Source organism: Salvelinus sp. IW2-2015, unplaced genomic scaffold, assembly GCF_002910315.2.
Source record: "Salvelinus sp. IW2-2015 unplaced genomic scaffold, ASM291031v2 Un_scaffold3586, whole genome shotgun sequence".
NCBI lineage: Eukaryota > Metazoa > Chordata > Actinopteri > Salmoniformes > Salmonidae > Salvelinus > Salvelinus sp. IW2-2015.
The window spans coordinates 47,236-57,225 of NW_019944864.1; the positions used below are offsets into that span (position 1 = coordinate 47,236).

At 43.0% G+C, this 9,990-nt stretch overlaps 1 protein-coding gene, 2 long non-coding RNA genes and 1 other non-coding gene across 6 annotated transcripts in view; 3 read left to right on the plus strand and 1 right to left on the minus strand.

Annotated features, from left to right (window-relative positions):
* Positions 1 to 1,104, minus strand: part of si:ch211-51c14.1 (protein kinase C and casein kinase substrate in neurons protein 3) — a 17,548-nt gene extending 16,444 nt beyond the window's left edge. For both annotated transcript variants that reach the window (XM_024143003.2, XM_024143004.2), the window contains exon 1: positions 734 to 1,104. The gene's annotated coding sequence lies outside the window, so the exon portion shown is untranslated. The remainder of the gene's footprint in view (positions 1 to 733) is intronic.
* A 1,205-nt stretch (positions 1,105 to 2,309) lies between these two features.
* Positions 2,310 to 3,533, plus strand: LOC112076124 (uncharacterized). The gene is made up of 2 exons (XR_002895111.2): positions 2,310 to 2,954; positions 3,162 to 3,533. It is a non-coding gene; the product is annotated as an uncharacterized lncRNA (long non-coding RNA).
* On the plus strand, positions 2,761 to 2,849 carry LOC112076125 (small nucleolar RNA SNORD88). The gene has a single exon (XR_002895112.1). It is a non-coding gene; the product is annotated as a small nucleolar RNA SNORD88 (small nucleolar RNA).
* A 4,793-nt stretch (positions 3,534 to 8,326) lies between the features above and the next one.
* LOC139025935 (uncharacterized) lies at positions 8,327 to 9,984 on the plus strand. Of its 2 annotated transcripts, XR_011477617.1 has the most exons (4): positions 8,331 to 8,579; positions 8,959 to 9,583; positions 9,715 to 9,904; positions 9,942 to 9,984. It is a non-coding gene; the product is annotated as an uncharacterized lncRNA (long non-coding RNA). The 2 variants fall into 2 exon arrangements; XR_011477616.1 differs by lacking the exon at positions 9,942 to 9,984 and having other exon boundaries at positions 8,327 to 8,579; positions 9,715 to 9,935.
* The last annotated feature ends 6 nt before the right edge of the window (positions 9,985 to 9,990 follow it).

Genomic DNA, 9,990 nt, shown 5'->3' on the forward strand with positions numbered 1-9,990 from the left:
CATTGCCAACAAAGGGTATATAACAAAGTATTGAGAAACTTTTGTTATTGACCAAATACTTATTTTCCACCATAATTTGCAAATAAATTAATTAAAAATCCTACAATGTGATTTTCTGGATTTTTTTTCTCATTTTGTCTGTCATAGTTGAAGTGTACCTATGATGAAAATTACAGGCCTCTCTCATCTTTTTAAGTGGGAGAACTTGCACAATTGGTGGCTGACTAAATACTTTTTTGCCCCACTGTATCTCACTTGCCATCTACTGGCATAGATTTGACTTGATCACAGACCATGCCAAAAAATCTGAAATGCCTGTGTGCTGTCCAAGTCAAACTATTAGAAATCTTTGGAGGAGTCCAACACTTTTGCAATAGCCTACCCCAAGAGAGAGCAGAAAATGTAAATCTTCTGAAACTTATTGAAATGCTCAAGCCTGGCACATACTCCCACTGCCAACTCTCTCACCCCCTGTCTACCTTCTCTTCCCCCACCACAGTACCCATCACCCCCTCTGGCATACACTCTCTCTCCTCCCCCTGTCCCCCGTTTTGGCTGTCACACATGACTCAGTACATACACCCACGCATAGAGGAAATATATAGCAACAGATGAATGCATAATACAAAAATAGACTTGTACAGTAAACTATCAGTGTATCAGGTCTTAATGAAGTTTGAATTCAGCCAGAGAAATCTGAGGTTACAGTGAAATACATGGAAAAGTTTCTTACCTCTCACTCGTTCACTGCTGCTGGTGGCCTCACTGTTTTAACTTGCTCTTCTTTTCTGGGTTAAGTTTCTCTCCACCCTCCTCTCTCRCTCCCCTTCTCTCTCTCCCCTTCTCTCTCCACCCTCCTCTCTCTCTCCCCTTCTGTCTCTCCCCTTAGCCTGCTCAGTTTTCTCTGTAGTTCTCTCCTCTCTCTTCCACTCCTTTTACCGTGCTTTTGCTTCCTCTTCTTCCCTTTCTTTGGCCCACTGTCCGTGTCAGATGAGTTGGCTGTCTTTTTCCCCTCTCTCCTCCCTCACCCGCTTTCTCCGTTCCCTCTCTCTCTTCAAAACAGCTGCAGAAAACTAATTCTCTGGCTCTCTGTACCACACCACTGGACAGCACCCCTCCCACTTCTGCTCTCTTTCCCTCTTTCTCTTTCCTCCCCTCTCTCTCTCTCTCTCTCTCTCTCTCTCTCCATGGAGTGTTAATGAAGTGTGCAGTGTTTTTGGCTTTTACTGTGTATGTGTGCCTGTGGTCTGGGGTAGCAACCTTTGACTAGGACTGTTACAGAGCACTGTGTATGTGTGCTATATAGAGCATAAGGTTTTGTCATATAACTATATGTATGTATGTGTATGTATGTTGTTAAATACCACTACACAAGCCACAGAATCACATATTATATAGTCAAAGATAAGAAGAACAAAATTCCACCCCCTATACGTCCCCCTTGCCACTCCTCTATACATTCCCCAAGGGTGTTTGGGGGTCTGCCACAGCTGGTGAGGACATCCAGTGTGTGAGTGTGTGTGCGTCTGAGTGTGTGTGTGAGAGAGAGAGAGAGAGAGAGAGAGAGAGAGAGAGAGAGAGAGAGAGAGAATGTGTGCTTTACTTTAAAGCTGGGGATCTCTGGAGATGAATAGGGGGCCATATTACCAACAGCAGTCACTCACATACCTTATGATCTCATGCCTAATGGTATGCTACAGTTCTGTTCGCCTTGCCAGGACTTGTCGTTTAAAAATGAGACAGTTGAGCTGCGACACAGTGACTCTGCAATGCAGGCGTGGCATTCAAGCTCATGTTATTGTCATGGTTCAGTACTTTTGACTAAATTTGAATTTAAACAGTTTTGATTACTATGTTAAATACTTGTTGCTCATCCCAAATGATTCTGAACCTAAAACATTGGGCTGTCATTGAGGGGAAATACAGTATTATCAATCCACACAATTATGCTTCCAAAAGCAAGAACCACTCACACAACGTTACCATTATACTGAAGTGTATTATATGTGTATTATACTGAAGTGTATAGTGTACTCTGGCAATAAAGTATCCTAATCACATGTTCTTTTACCAATTAATCATGTATGCTTTGGCATGTATTGCCTCTCCAATGGTTATCTTATCCAAGACAAAATGTTGCAAGTAGTTAACAATTAAATAGCATATAAATACACTTTAAATACATTTAATTTCATAGTTCGACTTCAAGTTGTTAATTCTAACAAAGGTGATTGTATTTTACTTAAGGCGCCTACGATAGGCAGCCAAAAAAATGGGGTCCTATTCTTTGGCCCTCCAGAAGAACATATAAAACCGGCCATTTTGGTGGGTCAGCCTTTTCCTAAGGTTAAATTGGAGGGTCAGCACGTGGCTTGGTGAGTGTGAAGCTGGACATTTTCGTCTCATTTGAATTAAACAATATAGCTAGATAGTTCCTTTCCTCAGCAGTCATGTTTTATTTATGTAGCCAGTAGACGAATTCCCTCGATGTGGCTAGCTAACGTTAGCAGCTTGCTAGAAAAAGTAGGCTAATTGTAGAACGTCAGCAGGAAGCTCATGTTGGCTAAGTAGTTAGCTATAGCTACTTAAACGTTTGTATGGAACTTTCAATTTTTTATTTCGACTTGAGGCAAATCAAGTGTTAGGCTAAATCAAAACGAGATATATTTGCCAATACCCAAGAGGAGTGAACCTTTCTATGGACACTGCTTAACTAGCAAGTTACCTGGGGCATTGCGGTGTCTGGCACGTTGTCTGAAACGTCTCCTATGATGTTTTACACTGGGCTCTGAGAACTCTGTGGCGAAAAAGTGCTCTCTGGCTCTGACAGGCCTGAGTCTGAGGATAATGTTAGTCTGAGTCTTGTAGATTTTTATTAATGCTCATTGATTATTGTCCTAATGGAACTTATTTCCCCCAAAGGTGACAAGGCTAAGTCGATACCAAACTACAAGGTGAGCTTTAAGTACTAATATTACTAAAATTGAATCCTTGTTTTAATGTCTTTCTCCTGTGACGTTTTGCACTGGGCTCTGAATATCTGTGGCGATAAGGTGCTCTCTGGCTCTGACAGGCTTGAGTCTGATCATTAATCCCATAGGATCCTTGTAGGTTGGGATGTAATTATTTTCAGACAGTTTTCTATCACATTTTTCATGCAGATCTTGGACCTCCACAGAAGATGAGTGGTGATTAACATGGGGTGAGATCTTCAATGGATAACTTAAGGGCCTGTGTTTTGCACGAGGCGCTGTTTTACCTGCATTTCCAGCATTATCCAGCTGGTGTCACTTCAGTCCCTTTATTTGTTTCAATCAACCAGCTCACCAATTTATCAAAGCAATAAGGATTATTTCCCCAACATGARCAAGATTGCGAAACAATATCCCTTTTGCTAATAATTCTGTAGATGTGGGAAGAATTGTTAATACAAGGGCTGACTCATCAATGGAAATGTGCTGACCTAAGTGAGATTTTTTATTAATGTTCCTGATTGTTATGTAAGTCTGAAACATTAAAATATTTTTATCAGATACTCTGGGTCATGTCCTTTTTAACTTCACTGGTGAGCTCCCCTGTGCAAATGGTCAATTTATTTGTACATGGAATAAATGGCCACTCAATTTTATTTCTGGATCTTTATTATAATTCTAATTTATTAATCTCTTAACATTTGACATTCATATATTTATGTTTATATGAATGTGCATACGTGTTTCACATTCTGTAAGTTACTGTTCATCTGCTCATACTTCTCATCAGTTTAAAARATTCTCTTAAACAAGATGGTGCTTTCTATACAGCCAGATCCTTCCATCTCCTGACAGCGTAATTATACACCTCTTGAATCCTGCTATGAGATGGTGGTGAAAAACACTGCAAAACAAGTTTGTCACTGCCACATTTACCCAACACTAGTAAATGGTAAGGTTGTCATAGCAGCAGGAACAGGCATTCATACATTGTTGATATTCTAAGAGGAATGTGATAATGAACCCATTGCATAATGCAGTGACTGTAAACCAGCTGAACAGTACATAGTCTCTCACAGTGCAGCAGCTGTGTAGGGGGCTTTCTGCAGGGAGTTGATGCCTGGAGGACATGCAGAACAGAGGTCTTCCATAGGGAATGGAGCGAGCAGTACAGAAAGCACTTCAGTTAAATAACATTGTACCTTCATTTGAAACATTATTTGGAAGACAGATTCTTTAGAACTTAAGGGTAAGATTTCTTACATCTTAAACCATAATTGGGATGAGCATTATTTACATCGTCCTTATTGCTATATCACCAGCATCGCAGACACAAACATCATTCCCCATCCTGAACTCTGCTCATGTAAGGCGGTCTACACAGGCAGCCCAATTCTGATATTTTTTCCACTAATTGGTCATTTGACAAATCACATTTTTTTCCAGATCTGTCAAAAAAAACGAGTGAATTACTGCATTGTTCTGCCTGTGTAAACAGCTGAAGTGTGTGTGTGGGCATAAGAACAAGGATCTAAAGGCCTCGCATTTCTCCTTCAGATCGGAGATGGAAAGCACTCATGCATGTAACCTGCCAATACCCTCCCACTGCTGGGGTGTGTTTTAGGACTCCAATATGGTGTCTAGTAAATAGAGATAATGGAAGAGCCCTTATTTGATTTTAGTGATGGAGAAAAGAGATGTTCAACTGATAGCACCTAATCCAACTGTAAATGCAAGGTGAAAATAGGTTAATAGTATAATTCCTGTGAAATGACAAATGAGGGGTATTTAACCTTTCCTTGCTCAGGGACCACCTCCCGGGCAAACGGGCGACCCAGGGAGCCCCTCCCGGGCGACCCAGGGAGCCCCTCCCGGGCAAACGGGCGACCCCATCATACATGAGACATTTTCTCATCAGGTGATTGACAATGGAAAGGGGAAGTAATCAACATTTAAAAATAGATTTGGTAGATCATTTGTCATTATTTTGAACTCCCCACATAATTGGAAGAGGAAGTGTGTAAACTAACACAGCCTATTACCTAGAAAGGTAATTTAAACACTTTCACTAAGAACAACTTTTTAGCTAGTTAAACAAAGGTTTGCCATGAGTTGCCAAAAATGTATGTCCAAGTCAAGAAATCTTTCCAGCAGCACTCGCCACACTGGAAACTACACGTGTGCTGTTTCAAGGCCTATGTCAGACACTCGTGTCATTATTGGCTTCAATGAGTGTAATTTGCTCTATATTAGGAGTTGATTAAAGTTGACATAATTATAAAGAAGATATTCTCCACTGTAGGTATGTAATTCAAAATGTTTATTCTGTTATTGATAGCGATGTAAAAATCACGTTTTGTTTTGGGGGTTTTGCGGACCCCCGGTTGAATAGCCCTGACATAAATTCATGTTTAAATGAGTAGATAGATAAACAATGAAATATCAATAAATAAAATACTACTTTAATGATCCATAATGACTTGAAATGTACAAAATATAAACAAATTTGATGTGAATAACTATATGCATCTTTTTCACAATACCATTTGTCTCGTGGCCATTTCAAGGGCACAATAGCTACATCTTGATCTGCATAAAATAATGTGAATAATGACAAAGTAGTGAATCTAACTTTGGCTTCCACACAGTGAGGTTTAAAGTGATACGTATATTCACAGCTTTATACACAGACGCTGCCTCAACGTGAGAGGAAGCTTGGATGGCAGAGGAATTCTTGCATAAAAATATATTTAGGGCTAGATTCAACCCAGAACGCGGAATATCCTCGTTATAGCGCAATTGACATTGAGAGGTCATTTCCAATTGAGCCGACAAATGCAGTGTTTACTGTGAATGCAGTCTCTGCGAATGCGGGAACATTGTCTTTAAATGCCAATCGTGCTATAACGCGGGTCTTCCACCCTCTGGATTGAATCTAGGCCTCAATGTCAATCTGAAGCATACATCAGTGAAACCTTCATTTCAAAATATTATACTAAAACAAGAGGGCAAAGGAAATGTGGTGTTTTTATGACTAGACAAAAGCCTTGATATGTAAAGCATTTTGTACATCAAAAGAAATAAATATTTTTTCTGTATTTTTGGAAGTAACAATATAGTTTTATATTTATATACATTTTAAATTGTTAGACACCATGGTGTCATAGTTTGACCTACAGTCATGAATCTCATGATAACAATTTTATAGGATTATATCGACTAACACTACTGGCAAAATTATGAAAATACATTGCCTAAAATGCAAGAGCGCCACCTCAGCCATGAAAGGCAGAATGGGGAACTGCACCTTATAACAGTAAGGACAATGATAGTAATGATAATAGTAACAATAATTCTCTTCATATCAATAGCAGTATTCCAGACCCATTTTAAGTAAAAAAATTGTTGTAAGAACAATTGTAGTATTAAAACAGAACATATCTCCTCCCACTCATTTGGGCCTCAGTTCATGTTCTCATGCTTCTGTAGAAAGAGTTTCTGGAAGGAGTGGGGGGATTGGGTGGGAAAGAGGAAGATTTGGCAGTTTGTTTCTCTTTCCCTCCCCTCTCCTTTTCAGTCTCCTTGCACAGAGAACTTTAGAACGGTTGAATAGCAGTTGCTRCGATGCTTCGAAAGTCTTTCGTATAAATGGAGTCAATCTTCAATGAGATACTGTTTATGTCACGTATTGCCTCCAACTCTGAAATCACAGTCCCTTTTAGTATCAGATACATCTTGGATCCAAACAAATATATTTAAGGTGTCCCATTAATACTAACACAAACTCTGTGTGTGTGTGTGAGAGAATGTGAATATGTGTGTACATTACATACATGAGAATTTGTAAGTGTGCATTTCTATATTGGTCAGTATAGTGATCTGTGTTATTGAGTGAGAGGATGTACATGTCTGTGTGTTTATTTCTATYCTGTTGGTCTGGGCACTTATTTTTGCTACAGATTTGTAATACAGTGACCAGTCTGTATATAATATGCCGTTATAAGACTTAAGATGATAAAGAAGCTATAGAGAAATAGAATGTGTTTACAGGTCCTTATCGAAGGGCCTTCAGTGAGCATGGAGCCCTCCCATTGGTGAGGTAAAAACAGACAACCAATCACAATCAGTCATACAGACAGGTTTCCTTCATACACAGCCACTACAGTCAAGTGAYGATTTACCCATCAAGCTCTTTCCAACAGGGGACCAGTCATATCATTCAGTCCAACAGGTAGGGGCTCCGCTACGACATTACCCAAGACATGCATGTAGGCTGCCACCTTGTCTCATTCATGCCCATATTCTGAACTACAGAATATGGACATGAATATTCATCCCAATAAATCGCTCCAGCAATGACATTCACTCAGACAAAGAGCTCTTAACATTTCTAGTCACTCACACAGGTTTTCATTGACTGCACTCCACTAACTGTAAGGGGAGTCTCTACTGAAACTGAACACATCTGAACAGCCAGCTATGGAGCCAACAACAGTCAAGCAAGACAGCTACTGTACCTAATCCTTACCCTAGGGTAGAGAGGAGGAGCTAGACAGCTAGTGGTGGTGAGGTTGTGGTACGTGGTGGTGAGTTTGAATAGATGGTGGTGAGGTGGTAAATGTGTTATGAAATAGTGGTGGTGAGGTTGGTAATGTGTTATGAATAACCCCTCTATGTACCGTAGGTACAGTATGTGTCATTGTCATTCCTTCTTTTCTGTCCCTAGGTTTTCAGAAGACTCCGCCTCGGCCCTGAGCCCCCCCCCAGTTCGTTCCCTGTCCCCTCCCCTATCCACCACTCCCAGCCCGCCCTGTCCCCCACCCTTCCTCCCAGTACCCCAACTGGAACCGTCCCCCGTCCCCCAGCCCCCTGTGGCTGCCGTACAGCCCCCTCCACGCTCCCACTCCCCCTGTCCTCCCCCACCTACCCCTTATCCCACCTCCCTAAACACCGGCCTGTGTATCGCACCAAAGCGCCTGGAGTTCCAGTTCATTCCAAGTAGAGAGTCCAGGAAGGCAGAGTCCCACACCTGCAGCGTAGGAAAGCTCCCAGTCCCCTCATTTCCCCCTCAGAGAGGCCCAAACTGGGTCCACCCGCCCCTCCTCCCTCCCCCTCCTCCCCACCACACCCCTCTACAGCAGCCTCTACGAGCTCCGTGGCTCTATGACCCCGCCCTGCCCGCTAACCACATGGGGGACCCCTACTTCTCCCCCTCCCCCTCCTCTCTTCGCCCCCTCTTGGCGCCCCTCCTCCCCCAAACGCCTCCCGTTGGTGTCTCGCTCCCTCTCCCCACCCACTTTTTATCTGGTAGCTCATCCCTCCCCTTCACCCTCTCTCCCGCTCCCCCCTGCCTGAGCTACCCCCACCTCCCTCCCCAGTCCCCTTCCAAGCCCTTTGCCTCCAAGCCACTGCCTTATTGGACCAAAATACGACGTGGCTGATTGGCTGGGATACCTGAACCTGGGCGAGCACAGGGAGCATTTCCTGGACAACGAGATCGACGGCACTCACTGCCCTCCCTCACCAAGGAGGACTATCTGGACCTGGGGTGACGCGCGTCGGACACCGCATGAACATCGAACGTGCTCTGAAGAGAGTGACTGACAGGTAAGGGGAAGAGCGATGGATAGGTGAGAGGGAGCAGGGTGAGAGGATAAGAGTACAGAGATAGGCCTGTCTTGTAAAATAAACAAAGATAAAAAAATCCTATGCCAGGTTGTAAACCTCCTATCCCCCTCTCCTGTCTCTGTCCTCTCTATCTCCTCTTTCACCTCTCTCTTCTGTCTTCTCTTGTCTCTATCCTCTCTCTCCCCTCTTCTCTCCTGTCTCTCTCGTCTCTTGAATTTGAAATCAGCGTTCCAAAATTCATGAATGTGTTATTCAGATAGTATGGTACTGGGCAGCTCTTACTTCTTGTTAAAAGCGTCCATTACATGGCTCAAACAAACAAAACATTATGACTTTCATCTCTCTTTTCTTTCCCAAGGCTCTCCAGCTCTCCTTTTCCCATTTCTGCTCTGTCACCACGAGGAAGAAGGATGATGGGAGTCGGAGCTGAGAAGAGAAAGAGAAAGGACGGGGGATGGAGTCAGTGAGGAACAGGAGAGAGAGAGGCCACAACTGGCTGCTATCCATGATGGATTCAACAACAAAGCAGAGGACCTGATTTCACCCAGAGGGAGGACCAATCAGGATGAGAGGGGAAATGAGGGATGGAAAAAGGGCTGACCAATGCCTGGTACTCAGGGCCTGGTAGCTGACTCACATAGATACACTCGCATGCACACAAATACAGTAACACACACAAGCACTGACTCATGTCAACACACATACACACACAAACACTACGAGGTGTGAATGACTGAATGTAGATTGAGGAACAAAATAACAATAGGAGTAAAATAGTCAAAATTTTGCCCAAAATATTCAGAGAAACAATCAAATGTTGTTTAGCTTTTTCATTAGCAGTTCCTAGTGTTGTGGGAAAAGAGAGAACAAGGATTGTTCCTCATTATTAACACTAGTTAGTGCTTTCTCCTCCTGTCTTCTCTGGGTAGCTCTAGTTCCTCCTCTCTACCATAGGGTTAGGTAGCTCCTCCTCTCTACCCAAGGTTAGGGTTAGGTAGCTCCCCCTCGCTACCCAAGGGTTAGTTAGCTGTAGCTCCTCCTCTCTATCCTAGGGTTAGGTAGCTCCTCCTCTCTACCCATAGGGTTAGGTTAGTAGCTCCTCCTCTCCACCTAGGGTTAGTTAGCTGTCTAGCTCCTCCTCTCTACCCTAGGGTTAGTTAGCTGTCTAGCTCCTCCTCTCTACCCTAGGGTTAGTTAGCTGTCTAGCTCCTCCTCTCTACCCTAGGGTTAGTTAGCTGTCTAGCTCCTCCTCTCTACCCTAGGGTTAGTTAGCTGTCTAGCTCCTCCTCTCTACCCTAGGGTTAGTAGCTGTCTAGCTCCTCCTCTCTACCCTAGGGTTAGGTTAGCTGTCTAGCTCCTCCTCTCTACCCTAGGGTTAGTTAGCGTGGTG